Here is a 19,095-nt window from a genome sequence, read left to right as displayed (position 1 = left end):
TAAAATATATGCTTTTGTAAAGTGAATGTACTGTTGAAATGTATATGAAATTTTATGAATCTGACAGATAATAATTTTCTCTATATTGACCTGCAACAGACTATATTGTTACCAACTTAACCACGGCTGACTACACCTGTACCCTATAACAATGGGTGAGGGCACTGTGAGGTGTTCCCTATATATCGTGTCCAGATTTACAATATTTGCACTCCTACATGGGAACAAGTTAGAGGCTTAAATTACCGATAAGATAGGTGTAGCTGAAGTGGGAAAGACATGTTTACGTTTTGCTATTTTGATTCATTACTCACACATACTGTCACGATTTATGATTCAATATAACCAGTGCGTGGTGTTCTTGACCCGATGTGCACATTGTGTAAAACAAATTCAATTAAAGATGAGTTTCACTTTCTTCTGGTATGTCAAGCTTACAAACATTCACGTGATAAATATTTGCCATCTTTCTACTCTGTACACCCGAATGTCCATAAGTTTGTAGATCTTTTAACTTCATCTAATGATACTATGTTATGTAACCTGTCAACATACGTAGTCTCTGACTGTGGTGCACTTGCCACTGCAAGATCTGTTCACACACCTCCAGTACACATTTTCATTCTCCGTCCTGTTCTTAGCATACGTGTAGCCGTCTTGGAGAACTTGTGGGGGTCCTTTCTGGGACAAGACATACTCAACTTTCGTAAGTCCGGCCACAGCTGAATTGGACGAGGTTGAAGCTCATGTTCAAATATATTTATATGTTATACCATACACAAGAGAAGGAAGTATTAGTGATTGAGAACATTTGGTATATTCTTACACAAATCCCACAACTTGTTTAAAGGTAATGTTTGAATAAGATTTGTGATGTACCGGGAGCAGATTAAAGAAAGGAGGAGTTTTTTTAAGACAATGTTGTTGTTGTCCACTACTGCTCATTGTCTCAACATATTGATAATCCCTCATAGCAGGGGAGTGGACCAGTCCATTCATTAATTAGGTGTGACCAGCATGGCCCAATTAATTAGTGAGCTAATTTTAACTGCTTTTTGGAAGGTCTGCATTTTGGAGGTCTACGTTATGGGATGTCACATAGAAACGGAATTGTTAGTTCACACGCGATGTCACATAGAAACGGAATTGTTAGTTTACAACCACGTCACCTACATATAAATACGCATTGTACTATAGGCCTGTGGCCTTTTAAGTACTGAATAAAACTGATTGGTTGACCCGATTTGACTTCTGTCAGGATCCTTTGATTCTGTCCAAGGGCGTAGGTTTCGGCCCTCGGATGGTAGCTCAGGGTGATGACGGATGACAAAACTCAGGGGTGAAGTTTAGACGAGAGCAGCCATGTTTATTGTTGATGGTTGAAATGAGTCGAAGGGGTACATGGTGGTAATAACGTGACAGAACGCACACCGGGACCGAGTGGCCAATGTTCCCGGGTTGGGAGAACCGTTCTGTCACTTACCTTCTGGCTGTCTCGCTAACTGACTATGACAGTCGGGATTTGTAGAGCGAGGTATTACGTAACGTGTGGCAAGGTCATTGTCCCACGTGTATGTATATACGTGAGGTCCGGCGACGTTAGGAGGTATTAATTGAAATTTATAGATAGCGCTGGAGATTAAGTGTCCTGCCCGGAGGGGCTTATGATAAGAGGGGATACGCAGAATGTTTGCTATATATATTAAACAGACAAAGGGCATAGAATTTCGGTGCACTTGGAAACATATTGAACCAGTTAGGTATTTAGATAAATGAAATGTGAAATAAAAGTATTGAAATGGTTTGCACAATTTTAAATAAAAGTATTGAAATGGTTTGCACTATAACAATACCACAAACAGCTCAATAAGTTTTTAGTGTATTTGGTCTTTGCAAGTTGCTGGTATCATCAAGAATTCCATAGAGGTTGTGCAGGATTAGACTCTACACTGTGATAAACTCGCAATGATAAACTGCTGGAGAGAGAGAGAGCTCAGGGAATCTATATAATGATGATGGTGATAGTAATTTTCATCTTGTTTTACAATGGGTACAAATCCTACTTCATGGAAACACGATATTATTACACCTATCCCACAGGCTGATAGTAATGTGCACCATGACCCCTCAGGTTACAAAGTAGTGTCATTGCATCTATACCATGCTAAATATACTCAAATATTTTCAAACTCGTTTAAGCTCGTGGCTGGAAATCTTTAGTGCAAGTAATTATCACAATACACTGTTCTGTCTGTCATTTTACTTTTACTTGTTCAAGGCTGATTGTTTGCTTGGCAAAATGTGTGAAATTTGTACATGTGCTCCTCACATGAGTGCAATGACGTTGAGAGTTGTACAGGTGTATAAGTGTACAGGTGTATGCCCAAATCTGGGTGAATGTGGACATGCATGGAGAAGTAAAACGAATGCAATGGACATGGAATGTTCGCACGCATGTATGCATGCATGAGCGCGCACATATATATGGTTGTTGTGGAGAAGTGCTTCTATGAGACTGTATACACATATGTACCCATCTTACATTTATGCATTTAATGACATGTAATAGTTAAATTCTTACCATTATCCCGTGTTTAACAGTATTTACAGGGTGTCTCCACGTCCGTATTTCACAGTTTACTGTGTGTAAGTATATCTGTATATATCCATGTGTGGACCCGTGAAGATCCGGGATAAAATAGGTCTTCAGCAACCCATGCTTGCCGTAAAAGGCAACTATGTTTGTCGTAAGAGGCCAATTGCGTGGATCGATGCTCATGACGCCAATCACTGGATTGCCTCTTCCAGACTCGATTGTTTACAGACCGCCGTAATGTAGCTTGAATATTGCGGAGTGCGGCATAAGACAACAAACAAAGAAACAAAACAAAACACCAGGTGTGATACTTCTTAATAAAAAGTCAATTCATTCATTCTGTAATTGGTTACCTGACAGAGCGGTTTAGCTTGAATAAAAGCGACGAAACTCTTTCGGTAGTCATAAAAGTGTATCATTAGCATATGTTTTTGAATCACAATCAAATAGTGTAATCTCTGGCGTAGGACAAGGATGTCTATTATCGCCAACACTTTTTGTGTTTTCATCAATGCTTTTACGAGTGACATGAATAATTTTTCATGCGGTATTCGAATGGAGAAGACATGCTACGCTTGGTTTTATATGCTAATGATATAGCATTAACTGCACCTGATAAACGGTCACTGCAGAACATGTTAGATTGTGCCGTTTTACACATGAATTTTACTGCAACATAGATTTCCAAATGAGGTAACCAAAACTCTATCATTGTTAAGTTTAGAATGATTGATGGTATGGCATGTAGTGTTTGCCAACATATTTATGACGGCCTTGTACGACCTATTTTATCATATGGTCCTCCCATTTTGGGATCGAGAAGAGAGTATAAATGTATCAATACTGTGCAGAATAGAGCTCAGGGACTTTATGTGGGGTTGGCACCAAGTCATCTGATTTGGCTTCCAGAGGCGACATGGGCTGTAACTGTCCCGGAGCTGTGCTTCAGAGACCAGGGTCACTAAGTAAGAATAAAGTAGAATACTAGATAAACGTGGTAAACGTCCACGGTTTACACCGCTACTGCATTTTTGCATTTTGTAACATATTACTGTAGATATAATTATTGAAATATGCCTACCGACAATGACTGTAAAAGAAGTACTGATCTAAATTCTCTATAATTCTTTGATCCAGCCTATTCTGACGTATGGGGCAGGTATTTGGGGACTCTATGAACCCAAATGCCTTAACACAATCCAAAACAGAGCGTGTCGCTTTTTCCTTGGAGCTAGTTGTAAAACTTCGAACATCGCTACGATAGGAGATATGGGTTGGACCTCTTGTGTAACCAAACAACGTCTTGAGGTCTTCAGATTGTGGATGAGAGTAGGACTTATGCACGAATCCACACTCAACCGGAAGAGATCCTGGGAACACCGAGTGCAGAAGCTGAGTAAAGCCTTGGGATTTGAGCAATACTTAACCGCAGTTCATTTTAAATCCACTGTACAACCTATTCGCAAGCAGCTGGACATTCAGGATGAACAGAAGTGGTTTACTGACCTATGGGACGATAAAGGAAATTTAACAAACGGAAATAAACTTAGGACTTATCGCATGTTTAAGAAAGACCTGTACCCAGAAGCTTATGTAACCAATACAATGTCTAGACACCTCCGCAAGTCCTTCATACGACTGAGAGCCTGCAGTCTGCCTCTGTGTGTAGAGACAGGCAGATATTCTCAGCCGCCTATTCCACTTCATGGCAGAATCTGTCCTCTCTGTCCCCTAGAGATCGAGGATGAAGCCCATTTCACCATCACCTGCCCACTGTACTCAGATATAATGTACGATGTCTTCAAGTATGCTCTGAATTTACGCATAAAAACCTAACAGAAAAGTATGTGTTTTTATGCATAATCCTACTTGACAACTCTTACTTGCTTCTAAGATTCATCTCATGGTCAGAAGAAGGAATACTCTTTTATGATTTATGAAGTTAACGTAATTTCTGTAATGTATGTATGTGTGTGTGTATGGTGTGTGTGTGTATGGTGTGTGTGTGTTTGTGTGTAGTCTGTGTGTCTATGTGTATGTTGTGTGCGCGTATGCGTGTATGTATGTGTGTATGCGTGTGTATGCGTGTGTGTATGTATGTGTGTGTATACGTTCGACTGAATGCATTTTTGTGCGAGAATCAATGTTGTTGATAGACCTGTATGATTGCTCTCATACAGGTTTTGGTATAATTCATGTTTTAATTATATATTGGATGTAGGGACTGTTTGTCATTTGTACTTTCTTAACTTATTGTTGTTCTGTGATATTTTATATCATAGTGTCTCATGGGCCATATGGCCGGGTGCTTTTTATCATTCTATGAATGTACATTTGTATTTTATCATATAATATGCACGTGACACTTAAATAAACATTCTCTCTCTCTCTCTCTCTCTCTCTCTCTCTCTCTCTCTCTCTCTCTCTCTCTCTCTCTCTCTCGCTCAAATGATTAGCTTTCGCGGTGATGCGGCCGTCCAATCGGCTGTTTCAATCAGAGGCAAATAATAAGTGACGCCAGTTTTGGCAAACTCCATGCCACTTCGAAATACTGCTATCATAAAACTGGAATATTATAACACTTACAAAAAGGAAACACTTGCAACGTGCTCAAGAAGACTTTGCTGATGTGCCACGAAGTATGCATAATATGTGTATGCTGATACGTTCCAGCCAAAAAAACCCAACAAAGAACAAAGTCGTGTGTTAATACACTGATCATAGTAATCATTGAAACTGTAGAATTGAAACTGAACAAAAGAACATTCTTGAATGGCTGATAGATGGTATAGATTGTATGGATACAGAAATAAAGCCCATAACTGTCGTTCGGATTACCCTGTGTGTGTTTTTTCGAGGTCGCACGATCAAACGTCATATTCCAAGTGTCACTTTCATGATCTGATAAGCGATGCTCTGATTGGTCATTGTGAAACGTCGGTCTGACGTGACCCACTAAGATAAGATTTTAATGAGATGGTAACATGTTAGGGTATGAACTGAACTCCTCACTCTCAGATTAGGGGCTGTTTCATCTGGATAAGGCTTTTCATGCGTACGTAACTCTAACTATTCAGTCGGGTTTCCCGATCCTGTTTGTTCCTGTTCAAGCGTTATACGATATTCCCCTTGTTGTTAAATTCATATTGCACGCTACATACTTAAATCTTATCTCCACACAACGGAATGAATCCCAGATATGGAACACGTTTTCTGTTAGTCCATACATTAGGCATTTCAGAAATGTGTGATCGTGTGCAGGGTTTGTTGTCAACAACTGTTGTTAATGTGTCACGGTCCAGCTTTACCTTAAGCGAATACTTGATACAAACCGTATATCTATGTGTACAAGGAGGGTCTTTCGTACCTGGACTTAGGGGGCGTTCAATTCGGGGTCACCTTATACATAGGGTTGAAGAGTTGTGATGGGTTTTTTTCCAACACAAAGACATTATCGTGAGCACGTAACACCGGAAACACAATGTGAACAAATCCGTACTGAAGTTCGCAAATGAATTATGTAATTACACTGTCTGGTTATAAAAAGTATTCATTGTAGGACTTATGTTTGTAATCTATTTTATTAATTTTATTCAAGATTTCATACTGATTTTAAAATATGTTTTATTCAGGAGACAGGAGTTACATGAAAGGGGTTGATATGTGTAAAACTTCGTATGCGCTCTTATATTTAACGCAATGTTTCTTTTCTTTCAAAGACATTATCAACACACCCTGGTTGTGGTAGTTTTACATTCACCCTGGTCTCGTTGTTTCGGCAAAGAGGAACGCATTACTATCCCTCGTAACATACAAATGTGCATTCTGAGGCAGGTGGCAGGTTGGTGAACTTTCCTGATAAGGCTATGGACACTGAATGACAAGGTGCAATAACGGGGGCATGAGGAATTACTTTCTGGCTGATTTGACAATGTGTGGAAGTAAATAAAGGAAACATGTTTCCTTTGTGTTTTGTTTGTTGTTTATCTTCAAATACAACTGCGTCATGAAAATATTGCCAGGGTTTGCCATTCGGAGTGTTCGCAGTAATTTCCTGCTTTCCTTTACAGTAACTCGGGGTACGGTTGCTATCAACACGATGTGTTGAAGTGAAACTCGTGGTACAAAGTATGACTCAAACGTTTTGATAGTGATTCACAAAAACAAGAGGCAAAATATTTCTATAATCATAAGCAGTCTCTGCTAAAATCAGAGTCCATTGCATCATGAGTACTATTAAATAGTGCTGGTAACAGGTGTTCGCGAATAAACACATCCTTATGTTTATCGCTTTTATTTATGTGCCTCTATCTCTGGCTCCTCGGTCGAGGTTAGTGAAATATGCATAAGTGTTTCTTTATGAATGCAAATATAGGTTTCAGATAACCATTGTTCAGTTTCACTGTTTCAAGTGTTTTAATTTGTCTCTAATATTACATATTTTTCCTGATTCGCAGGAGACAATGTCCATAGCAATGTTCTTTCATAATATATCTGTAATAAGGGCTGAATCTTCCTTATTCAATAAATAGACATTGGACCTTTATTATCGCTGCCTGTTTGCTGACTGAAGGTGTAAATGTTGTTCTGATTGCACAAAATCACGTTCACACGCCATAACATATTTCTTTGTTTGATTCAACTATGGGAAACAAATCAGTTTTGGCCCATGACACGCTCTGCCAGATAGAAACTATTAATCATTGTAGTTCAATGTCGAAATTCGCCAAAACAATAACGTAAGTATTTTAGAGCAAACGTATTTCATGTCTAGACTGTTGAGTTTACATTGTCTACTTTGTGAAGCTATGAAACTAACAGAAGGCATATCGCCATGTTACTTGCTAATGCTAATTAACAACAACGGAACGTGTCTGGAAAATAAGTAGGGCTTGAATAGGCTTTAAGTCCTGGATAGATGGTTTGTAAACATATCAGGTGTGTTTCAAGTGCATACACACTGGAGAGTTTACCGGATAGCTAGACCATTTAGAGTGAGTGGCTGGGTTTACCTGTTTCAAGGACGGACATTAATAATAAATTGTCCTTCCCTGTGAAGTGTTGCCAATCATACTCTACGAACAATACCTTTCCAAACCAACATGGCGAATGGGAATGAGACTGTGTTGGAGAAGGAGACAGACTTTTGCAGCTATAATTTTGGTATTGTCATTAAGACGAAAATCATGTGACGACAATAAGTAAAATGCTGACACACAGCTGATACACATGATTCTGGGTGGATAGTTGTCGACCTGTATCAGAGCCGGTCTCTGTTCCTCGCCGACAGGAGCTAAGAGGTGAACTTGAAGTCGTAACGTGGGACACACGGGGAAATTCATGTTGCAAATGGAAGTTGACCTGTGGTGTCACTGACTGAACCTTGTGTGAATTTTAGAACAGTTTTGGGGGCAACAAGTCTAGTGAGGGGCGGCGATGAGTTGCGTTGACTGTGACCTTTCCTCCTACTCAAAGCTGGCACGCTGTGATATCACTACAATAACGTCCACATCCCCCCCCCCCCCCCCCCTATCTATGGCTACATAGTGTAGTATTTTTTACAAATACCATTAAATCAACTTGAACGTTACTGAATGGCATTGCAGCAAACGCACAGCGCAAAAACTATCGATCTTGTTTGCAAAACACTACCATACTTTAATTCGAAACAGAAACAGTCGAACACGTGCAAAACCTTGTTGAATACATGTATATATACATGTATATATATCAAACATGACACGTTGGAACAGTGTAAGGTGCATCCAGTATTTTAAATGTAAGGGAAACATTTACTTGTCAAATGCAACGTTTCATGTTTTCTGACTTGAACGTAACAGCACAACCGTGAGGTATACAATGAGGTTTGGTACACAAGTTTTAAGACTGTACACATGTACACAACTGTATGACTGTACACAAACACAACTGTATGACTGTACACATGTACACAACTGTATGACTGTACACAAACACAACTGAATGACTGTACACATATACACAACTGTATGACTGTACACAAACACAACTGTATGACTGTACACATATACACAACTGTATGACTGTACACAAACACAACTGTATGACTGTACACAAACACAACTGTATGACTGTACACAAACACAACTGTATGACTGTACACATGTACACAACTGTATGACTGTACACAAACACAACTGTATGACTGTACACAAACACAACTGTATGACTGTACACATACACAACTGTATGACTGTACACATGTACACAACTGTATGACTGTACACAAACACAACTGTATGACTGTACACATATACACAACTGTATGACTGTACACAAACACAACTGTATGACTGTACACATGTACACAACTGTATGACTGTACACAAACACAACTGTATGACTGTACACAAACACAACTGTATGACTGTACACATACACAACTGTATGACTGTACACATGTACACAACTGTATGACTGTACACAAACACAACTGTATGACTACACATGTACACAACTGTATGACTGTACACAAACACAACTGTATGACTGTACACATGTACACAACTGTATGACTGTACACATAAACACAACTGTATGACTGTACACAAACACAACTGTATGACTGTACACAAACACAACTGTATGACTGTACACAAACACAACTGTATGACTGTACACAAACACAACTGTATGACTGTACACAAACACAACTGTATGACTGTACACAAACACAACTGTATGACTGTACACATATACACAACTGTATGACTGTACACAAACACAACTGTATGACTGTACACAAACACAACTGTATGACTGTACACAAACACAACTGTATGACTGTACACATATACACAACTGTATGACTGTACACAAACACAACTGTATGACTGTACACATATACACAACTGTATGACTGTACACAAACACAACTGTATGACTGTACACATATACACAACTGTATGACTGTACACATATACACAACTGTATGACTGTACACAAACACAACTGTGTGACTGTACACATATACACAACTGTATGACTGTACACAAACACAACTATATGACTGTACACATATACACAACTGTATGACTGTACACATACACAACTGTATGACTGTACACATAAACACAACTGTATGACTGTATACAAACAAAACTGTATGACTGTACACAAACACAACTGTATAACTGTACACAAACACAACTGTTTGACTGTACACATACACTTCTGTGTGACTGTACACAAACACAACTGTTTGACTGTACACATACACTTCTGTATGACTGTACGGAACACAGGTGGCATTCGCCGTCGTGTCTGGATGGGTGTGGGTGGTTTCTATATATCCGACGAATAGACACCTTCAGTTCGGAGTGTTGTGACAAGGAAATGCTTACACTACCAGGACATAGTCAACTACATCATACTATTAAACAGATCGATGTGTCAGGTTTCAGGACAGTGTCGTGTGCGAATGGGAAATGAGCCAAAGTATTCAGGTAACACGACATTTAGCGAGTAGAGGAAATTGAAAGAAATACCGACAGGAAGTGTCCTTCAATATACGTTCTGTATTTATTACGGATCCTTATTTCATTCATTATTTACGGACAATTTCAGTTATAGGTAATGTTTAAGAAATAGATAAACAAAACAGGTAATGTTTAAGAAATAGATAAACAAAACATATATATATATATGGTTTCCACAATTACATGCAATGTAACAAACCTATATCGGAATATGTTCACTGGCACTATATACTGTTCGGTCATCTTCTACAAAGAATTGTTGTGATAGTCGGCAAGTTATTCAGTTGTAATTTGATCTTAGTTTGTATGTTTGTGGGTTGTAATATCAATATCAATACGTTTGGCCGTCCCTAAGCCTTGCCTTTCTTGACAACTTTTAAGATGTTCACCGTTTTCACTGCGTTATGTAATGGCAAGGATTAACAGAATGACCAAGTCAAACAAGAGGTGTGAGAAGTTGTCATAGGTTGTAAAAACTTCACTTTGAATGACGCTTGGATTAGATTAGAGCTTGGATTAGTTAACAGCCTGAGATGGACAATGCCCATTCATATAATAGGGGTGAGGCAATGAAGCATTTGAATTATTGTAGGCGAAATGAGGTGTAGGCGAAATGAGGGCAAGCCCATATGACAGTTTCCACCTGTTCGATGTGTTAAAACAAGTACGTGCTATAAAGCGTCGCGCCTTCAGAGGACGGCAGGTTTGAACAGCAACTGTACACTTCGGCGCTTCCGCTGCGAGCTTCGAGAATCACGCCGATCTCTGGCCTATAATCTAACACGCAAGAGAAAAGAAATACCCGGAGACGCAGATGGCATTCTCCAGCAGTAATTTGCAATGTAAAAGGGTAACCTGACGGGTTTTGTTGTGTTTGCAGCGTTTTTTACGTAAAGAGGTCACCTGTATCCACATGAATACACAAAAACAACTGATTGCGCAATCGGCCATCTGTTTATATACGTTCGAGTAGCTGTCCATCTCTCATGAAATGTTCACTGACTAGGGGGGATTTATATGTGTAATAAGTAAGTTTTAACAAAACATGCATCTCAAGTTTTTGAGTAAGCTCCTACTAGCTCCTAACTCATTTATTTCCTGAGAATATTCAAACAGAATTACTGGCCTACTCTTATTAAGTAATCAGCGAATCATGGGCTGTGACCATTGTTAAGTGGGAAGACTGGCTGTGTTTGTTTAATTAATCCCACCTACTCCACTGGCTTACAATGGGTGTCACACTAATGGGATGTCTTACTAATGGGATGCAACCAGGTAAACTGGGGTTCGCTCACCGGGTGGATGCCCTACAACTAGCTAGTCCTCTCGCCATCAATGGGCGTCAGGGCATGACATGCACTGGAAACTTATCGCAAGACGCAAAACGCGCAAATGCTAGTATCTGATGAGAAAAGACAACATGAAATTCACATAAAATACTTACAACTTACCCTAAGGTTCGTTAAGGGATGTTTGACTGACAAGTGGTGCCAAACCCTAAGGATCGTGATGGGGTGTTTGATCGAAAAGGGGTAACGAGATCTGTGACGTGAGAGCCACAGCAAGAAACCCGAGGGCCAAATTAGCTGCGCCCGCTAAACTCCTCAGTTGCCACCATATATTTATTAGAAATTGGAAAAGTACTCACTGTTATTTGAAAGAAATATATCCGACGGTCTTCCTGCGTTCAATGCAGAACCAGAGATAACGCTGTTTATTATACTCACGTGATCGTCTCTTAGCAAACATGTCATCCAATCAAACTGCTTCATTGGACTAGGAAACCCCACGGCCACCTGACATTGACCACACATAAATCAGTCATCAGATATCAGATACCTACGTCGCTAGAGGTTTCGCGTGTAATAAATGTGGAAGTAAACACTAGAGCTACCCGCGCTGAATACAGTTGTACAATAGAGTAAATGTGTAATATATTATCGACATAAGCCTGTATATATGGTGGCCGAGAGGGGACGTCGCTTTATCGACAGCTTACGGCGGACGTTGATAAATCTAAAATGAATTTATCATTTAAAATTTGTGAATCAACCATGGCTGATGCTAATACTCGATAGTTTGTTACATCGGTACAATCTGAATGGCATGACTATGCTATTTCTACTCTACTGTATGAATTTTATAACGTTTCATGTTTAACTTGTATCACGTATTGTGTAATTTAATCGCTACCTCAGTCACAATGTTATGTATCCCGGGCTGGTAGTTCGGGATATCTGTTCTCCAAACACAGGAGTCCATCCGTGGGTCTACAACACTTTATTTGTGATATAATAATTACAGCATCTGTATAATCACGATTGTGGTAACGAGACAGACATGACCAGGCAGCATATCAGAGGCGTCTGAGAGCCTACCTGCCTTGCCGCTGTCAAGCCCCGACCAACAGAAAGTATTCTAATTTTAACCGTCAAATCACTGACCAGTGATGCCTCTCTGGTCAGTCTGTAGTATCCCCTCCCCTCATTCACAATGTTAAGCTTCAGTGGCCAGCCGGCCATTCTCTAGTGTTAATTTGAAGCGCATGACTCCGTGCAGCTGGCCATGGTAATAATAGCCCAGCTGCCGTTAAAAAAATATTGGGCAGCACTGTGATTATATAAGACATGCTATTCTGGTGCGTGTATCAGACTTTGTACAGACAAAATGTAACAACTTGAAGGATGTGGAGATTATACGACCGCTTCTATCATTCATACTTGGAGTGATCTTGTATATATTTGTCGTTGTGAGAATAACATTCCCTACTTTATAGATCAAGTACTGTATTTGATGATACATATATAGAAAATATCTATATACTTCAGACTCTGATACGTTTAAAGGAAAGTGTCTAATTCTTGACCTTGAGTAGATATTAAGTGTTACCCGACAAACAATTCATGCTCCACCCAACTCCCTTGTTCACGATTTTGCAATACCCCAAATCGTTAGGTAGAAACGCATCCCACTGTAAAATCGTATTTAGATCTCTGATTGTATGGATCTTTAAGACGGCTGACTCTATGCCAATTCTGGTTTTTTTCAGATTAGTACATTACTTATCGATTATTTGACCTGTACTAAATTAACATACAGTTATATGTATGTTATATGCTATAATATGATTCCCATCAATATTTTCCCTTTAGTTATTGTAATCTTTTTAAATTGTAAAATGTAAAAGTGAATAAACGTATAAAACTAAACGTGTATGTACAACTGTCCAACCTCCAGTATACAACACCTGCGAATATTCAATGATAGTCAGTCTTCAGAATTTGGATGACAAAATGACAACGAATATCAGTTTGGATAACAACGTCTTTATTATACATACACAACGTTTCAGGGCTACTTCTACCTCTTCATCTCCTAATGAAGGGGCAAGGTGTAGCCCTGAAAGGTAGTGTATGTATGTTGTGCTTGGGTGGTTTCCTCAGTGTTTGTGTTTTTTTGTTGTGCTTGCTTGTGGGGAAGTGTTGTTGCCTTGGGGGCTGTAGAGTGTTTGGCTGAGGGTCGTTGTGTGTCAGTGGTTTTGTTGTTTGCTTTGCATGCGGGTGTTGATGTTATGGGAGTGTGTGGTATGGGGGAGTTGGTGGGTAGCTGTGTGAGGTGAAGTGTGGATGTGGTGGGTGCGGTTTCTATGTGGTCGCCCCAGACAGAATCCGGGAGTTTGTGTATGGTGTTTGAGTGTGGTGTGGGAGGAGAGGTTTGGATGTAGGTGGTGCATATTTTCTTGTTTGGATTTTGGCCGAATCTATGTTTATGTGTTTGTTGGCCTGTTGTGTTAGGGTATGTCTCTGCGGGCACTGGTTTGAGAGTGATGTATGTTTTATGCATTTGCAATGGATGCACCAGGGAGAGCATGTGCCTGGGCAATCGGTCTGAGCGCATTTTCTACATTTACTTTTTTTGAATGTACACTGGGTGGCCGTGTGGTAATATCTAAGGCAGTTAGAGCATTGTTTGACGTGTTTGATGTATGGTTTAACTTCTTGTTTAGTGTGGGCACCGAAAGAGATGTGTTTAGGGGCTCCGGGAAATTTAGCAGTTTACAATAACGATTGAGGTAGGGACCGTCTTGCCGTTTCTGTTTGAGGTTATCCTGCGAGTGCTGGTTATTTGGGGTTGAGGGTTTAAGTATTGATTTGTGTTTGCTTCTTGGGTGTAGAGTTCTAGGTCTTCGGCTGTTTCTCTAGGGTTTACTCTTATAACTCCTCGGGTGAATTGCTGCCAATTTGGAATTTGTTTTGTTACGGTGACGTGAAACATTTGTGCTATTTTTTAGCTGCATTGAAGGAATCTTCATTTGGGAATATTATTTGGTAACCTTTATTTGCTTTTTTATGTTGCTGTAATGGATTTTTTCGCGTATAAACCATAAACCTATCCTGTCTGCTGAGAGTTCTTTAGTTAGGATTGATGCTGAGCCAGCGGCGAAGAAGTATAGTGCAAAGGTGGTGATGAAGGAAGCCGGGGTGGGTGTGGGAGAAGGTGGTGGAGTTGATGAGTCGAGCTTGCGTTTTGGGGTGTTTGTGATTAGTGAAGACAACATGAGTACTGTTGTTGGAGATTTCAATATAGACATGATTAGTGAAGACAACATGAATACTGTTGTTGGAGATTTCAATATAGACATGATTAGTGAAGACAACATGAATACTGTTGTTGGAGATTTCAATATAGACATGATTAGTGAAGACAACATGAATACTGTTGTTGGAGATTTCAATATAGACATGATTAGTGAAGACAACATGAATACTGTTGTTGGAGATTTCAATATAGACATGATTAGTGAATAAAACATGAAAACTGTTGTTGGAGATTTCAATATAGACATGATTAGTGAAGACAACATGAATACTGTTGTTGGAGATTTCAATATAGACATGATTAGTGAAGACAACATGAATACTGTTGTTGGAGATTTCAATATAGACATGATTAGTGAAGACAACATGAATACTGTTGTTGGAGATTTCAATATAGACATGATTAGTGAAGACAACATGAAAACTGTTGTTGGAGATTTCAATATAGACATGATTAGTGAAGACAACATGAATACTGTTGTTGGAGATTTCAATATAGACATGATTAGTGAAGACAACATGAATACTGTTGTTGGAGATTTCAATATAGACATGATTAGTGAAGACAAATACAAAATTGAACAATTTCAACATATGCAGAACTAAGTCAAATTATCCCTGAACCAATACGGGTCACTCATAGTTCAAATATATTGACTGACTTAATATTTGTCGTTTCAGTGAGTCATGTTCGTTGTTCGGGTGTATTGGATCCTATTTGTAGCGATAATTGCCAAATATTTGTCACCTTGGAAGAAACAATAGCTAAATACTGTAGTTACAAGAGAAAAATTACCATTACTCATCGGCGGATGTGAACCGTATAAATCAAACGTATAAGTAATATAAATACTGAAGAGCTGTTTCTTTCTGACACCATAGATGAGATTATCATGATACTGAAAAACTAACCCTACGATTGAAAGCATAATAGACATTAGTATACCATATAAAATTGTCACAATTAGAAGTCAACTAAGGATCTTCCCTAGATGGACCGTCAAATACTAAAACCTGCTGGCGTTTGATGAAAGTTTGCTCCAAAACGCTCTCAGAAAGCAGTCATTTCCCATCTATTGAACTTAATGATACACTCAATACACTAATATTCTAAATAATTATTTTGTGGAACAGTCAAAAATTGTAAATCCTGATGCAAAATCACCAACAATTAATTTGCGTGTAAATAACTTTCATTTGTCATCAATAACGCTCACTCATGAAGCTATTCTCGACATTTTTCTTTCAATTGATGTCTCAAAAGCAACGGGGCCTGACAGGATGTGTAATAGAGTATTAAAAGCATCTGCGTATCCACTGTCCCCCTAAGTGTTCAAACTACTTAACCTATCGTTGCCATACTCTATATTTCCATCAATATGGAAAGAAGCATTAGTAATCCCTCTGCATGAGAAAGGTAGTACACGATTGTTCAAATTACAGACCAGTAGCACTTCCTTGCTGTCTTTCCAAAAAAAGTTGAAATATGTATATTTAAATATGTTTTCAACTACTTTAGAGATAATTATCTTCTGGCAAATTTGCAGTCTGGCTTTATCCCGGGCGATTCAACTTCTAATCAGTTGACATATTTGTATAATATTAGATGATTAACATATTTGTATAATATTAGATGAAGGAAAAGAAATCTGCGCTGTCTTTTGCGATATCAGTAAAGTTTTTTTATAAAGTCTTTGACAAAGGAATAAGTTGTAAATAAAACTCATGTGGTATTATATATATATAAGTGTTATTGTTAATGACCTAATGAAACTGCTTCATAATGGAACGATGACTTGTGCTTAATATCACATTGGGCAAACAGGTGGGAGGTCAAGTTTAATCCTAACAAAACCGAAACACTTTTCTTTTCACGTGAAAAAAAAAACAACAGCGATAAACCGACATTATTTATGGATGGTATTCCAATCCAAGAAATCCAAAATCACAAACATCTTGGTGTAACACTTCAAACCGATTGTACTTAGAAAGTCCATATCAATGGTATTGTCCAAAAGATCAGCCCAAAGGTAAACTGCCTGAGAAGTTTTAAATATCATCTGTTAAGAAAAACATCGGAAAGTATCATAAATCCAACTTTTTATTGTTGTTACCATATCTGGGATAAATGTACAAACGAACAAGCACTGTTACTTGAAAATTGCAACTAGATGCGTTGAGAACCATATGCGGCGCTGTTCGCGGTACGAATCATAAAAAATGGAAACTGGCTTTCGACCTTTGGTTTAAAGGGAGAAGTGTTAAATGCACTTAATAGTTAATGTTAATCAGTAAAAGCATGTGTAAGAGGTAATAACAAAAGTTGTACTCATTGACTTGAGTGTCCAATTGGATTAAGGCAAGGCTACATATTAGGTTCATTGTTATTTTCACTTTTCATCAACGAATTATCTACAGACATTTTAAGAAATGGGAAATATGGAGTGCAGTTTTTTCCCGGACATATTAGAAATCATGCTACTTATATTTGCTGGTGATGTCATTCTGGTATCTGACACAATACCGAATTCCAGAAGTAACTACACATTTTTCAATCATAACTGTGGGGTGTCTAAGAGTCAGTTTAGAAAGGACAAGTATTGCCCTTAGAAGAGGTGGGCGTTTATCGACAGAAGAGGTGTGAGTTTATAAAGAGAAAATATATACATATACAGTCATTACGGTACCAATATCTAAAATGAGTACCTTTTTATAATGCATGGATTCTGAAGAAAGTGTCAAATACATTTACACTTAATACAAGCATTCGTATAACAATACTCCGTTTGCCAGTATGATTTAAACAGTATTCATTTTCCCGACATATTATAATGCAGTGGGTGGGGATCGACAAACATGGATCTCCTATTTAAATATCTCTCTGATTACAATGACAGCGAGAACATGGGTTCTCACGTTAATTTTTCCTTAACATAGAATTGAGAATAAATGATGACAGCAGAGTTGCTAGCGTTCTAACATTTTTTCAGATGCAGTGTGGTAATCAATAAACATTTCAGTTCAATTAATCATATAAATATATCTAATAATCATAAATTATATTATTACAATGACGGTCATAACGTCTTGGTTTTATATTACATAACTACTCATGATTAGCAGAATATAAATCAATAAGCATTTCGCTTCAATCTTATAAACATATAAAATACTCACACATTACATTTTTCACGAATAGATCAGAATGGAACTTTAAATAACGGTACAATTTGTCCCTTGCTATGTCCATCGAATTCCTTCAGCTATCAGTGCTATTACCCTGCCCCCCGTCTGCCCACTGTCCATAGCCAATTACTTAGCTATGATAACTTAAGTATTGGCTTCCATTGTCTGTTGCAAATCACCTATCAGCGCCAATCATCTGTTGGCTTCCTTTGTTAGCTTCTACCCTTTGGTATCTTTCACCTTTTGTTTTCTTATTAATTTTGTTGTCCTTAAATGTATATATGTATGCTCACTGTCTCATGTCAATCATTCACCTGATGAAGGAGTAAGCATATACTCTGAAACTTTGTGTTATATTATTACAAATGACTGTCATAACGTCGTCGTTTTATATGACATAACTACTCAAGATATAAATATAAATCCATAAGCATTTCGTTTCAATCTTGTCAAATACTCACACATTACATTTTTCACGAATAGATCAGAATAAAACTTTAAATAACGGTACAATAACCAAGAAAACACATATGATTCACGATGCCAATGTCAGCTTGAAATGACGCAACATTAATGATAGACGTATTTGTAGATGTATTACGGTAATGCAGGTTCGCCCATCACCAAAATAACAAGAAATTAATCAACCTACCAATATCTAAAACGGGATTAAAAGTATCGCTCTGAGTCAAATCCTCCAAAAGTGGCAAAAACATTATCAGAAATCAAACTGTAAACTAAAACAGGTGCTCCAAAAGCCACTTAATAAAACAAAAGTTCTTCATAATCCAAAAGAATCGAATCAATAATCAAATTACAGACAGGGCCCACTAAACTAAACTCTCACCTACACAGAATCAGAAAACACCAAACAGGTAAATGTCCTCACTGTAACCAATTAGAAATACCTGGTCACGCACTATTACACTGCACACACTAACAACAACACAGAACAACCCTCAAATTCACAATAAACTGTAACAAACAAATGTCTCTGCCAACACTTCTAACCCCACTAAACGACCTACAAAACTTCAAGGCATTTTCTTAATTCTATACTATGCTAAAACCATAGTTTTGTAGGTACAGGAGTTCTCGACATAGTTCTATTAGTAATTGTATTTGTTTGTTTTATTGTCGACAAAAGAAGTTTGGACTCAACGTATTCTTCGTCTTCGATCTGAGCCAGTTTCCCCGT

General features: G+C 38.3%; 1 protein-coding gene across 7 annotated transcripts in view; it reads right to left on the bottom strand.

The window, feature by feature from the left end:
- Nucleotides 1-19,095, bottom strand: part of LOC124119067 — a 117,845-nt gene that overhangs the window by 56,200 nt on the left and 42,550 nt on the right. The window contains exon 1 of one of the 7 annotated variants that reach the window (XM_048380544.1): nucleotides 11,762-11,847. The exons of 5 other annotated variants lie outside the window; for them this stretch is intronic. The gene's annotated coding sequence lies outside the window, so the exon portion shown is untranslated. Of the gene's footprint in view, nucleotides 1-11,564; nucleotides 11,667-11,761; nucleotides 11,848-19,095 lie in introns of those variants that run through there. One more of the 7 variants, XM_048380546.1, reaches the window with a different exon arrangement.

This window comes from Haliotis rufescens, unplaced genomic scaffold (genome assembly GCF_023055435.1).
Source record: "Haliotis rufescens isolate VD_foot unplaced genomic scaffold, xgHalRufe1.0.p SCAF_31, whole genome shotgun sequence".
Classification (NCBI taxonomy): domain Eukaryota; kingdom Metazoa; phylum Mollusca; class Gastropoda; order Lepetellida; family Haliotidae; genus Haliotis; species Haliotis rufescens.
This window is presented reverse-complemented; position numbering and strand designations above follow the sequence as displayed.